We start from the raw sequence: 1,720 nt of genomic DNA, 5'->3' as shown, positions 1-1,720 counted from the left end.
GATTTTGGTAGTATCCGTTTCCAAATTCAAGCGCCCGGTTACAGTTGGGCTCCCGGCCATGTTGTTCAACAAAACCATCCTTTCGTGGGATCGGGTGTTGGGCCGGCACCGTAGCGTTGTTCAGCTTGTTATAAGCGTGAACCAGACGCCACTTTCCGTTCGGCTTACGAACGCAGAAAGTCGGCGTCGAGTGCGGGGATTTCGACTCCCGCACCATGCCTGCCTTCGCTTTCGCGGCGAAGAAGGCATCAATGACCTCGCACTGTTCGCGCGGGAGAGGCCATTGCCTCGTGACACAATACTTTGTGCCGGGCACGAGATCAATCTCGTGCCGTACGCCTCGATCCGGTGGGAGTTGGGTCGGTGGGTGTTTATTCACCACGTCCGCATACTCCGTCACCAAAGGATACACCGGATCCTTGGGGTTCTTGAGAATCTCAGAACCCAAGCGCGCCTGACGCTGCTTGTTCATGTCTTCCAGGACGTTCTCGTCCAAGACAGAGGAGGAGTTCAGCTCCTCCTGAGTGGTCTCAGGTCTCATGAGTACCATCTCAGCGATCTCTCCAGCCTTGAGGTTGGCCAGGAAAGACTCAGCCGTCATTTCCTCGAGGTTCAGTATCTCTGCAACCTCTGGCAACGGTTCCAAGTGGACACCAGATGCCTTGACGGGTAAACCCGTCTCGCTATCGAAGATGTGATAACACTCTTCCACCGGCCTTGTCGGAGGAGCCCGGGCCCTGGACTCCGAGTCGCTTGAAGCGACGTCGATCGGAACGAAGTTCGGATCCGACTTGAGGCGGCGGCGGCGTCTTTGCCGACGGCTTCTGTGACGGGGAGCTTTGCTGCCCACGTCTAGGGATGTCGTCGCTACGACATCCGAGGCACTCGTGGCCTCGTGTGGTACTGTTGTACCCACACAGGAAGCGTGTTCAACGCCTTCCTCTTCAGTTAAGGTCTGGGCGACCGCGTGTGGCACTGTGTTACCCACACAGGAAAGCGTGTTCAACGCCTTCCTCTTCAGTTAAGGTCTGGGCGACCGCGTGTGGCACTGTGTTACTCACACAGGAAGCGTATCCGACGTCTTCCTCTTCAGTTATGGTCTGGGCGACCGTGAGTGGAACTCTGTTACCCACTCTGAACACGCTGTTCTCAGTGTTCATGACAGCTGCAGCTGTCTGCGGAACTAAGTTACCCGCCTGTGGACCTAAGTTACCCACTTGGCCGGCGCCTCTTCTGGGCGCGGCCACCATCAAAACATCCTCGGAGTCGTCATATACGTCGACGACTCCCAAGCATCTGCCGGATGCTTTGGTACCCTGGCAGCCCTCGCGGGCGCCCCGGGTCCTGACAGAGGTGGGAACATGACTCACCAATGCTCTGTCGGACTGCGCAGGGCGGCTGGCACCGATTGCCTTGCCTCGCCAGTCGATCCAGGGCTCGTGCTTCTCAAGCCAGGGCATGCCCAGGATCATATCATATGGATCCATATCGAGAACAGTGAACTGTTCGAGGCTGTCAAAGTCTTCAAACTTGACAGCCAGATCCACTTGGACGTTGGGGACAGTGACGACCTTCCCGTCGGCCAGTCGCACTGACACCGTCCCGTTGCCCTTGCTTTCTCGCAAAGCTTCGGACAACTTGTTGCTGTTACGAGCAACCGTCTGGCGGCGTGCGAAATTCTTCGACGCCCCAGAGTCAATCAAGATTCTAAAGGGGTGAT

Source organism: Phytophthora infestans, genomic scaffold (assembly GCF_000142945.1).
Source record: "Phytophthora infestans T30-4 supercont1.17 genomic scaffold, whole genome shotgun sequence".
NCBI lineage: Eukaryota > Oomycota > Peronosporomycetes > Peronosporales > Peronosporaceae > Phytophthora > Phytophthora infestans.
Note: the sequence above shows the minus strand (reverse complement) of the source record.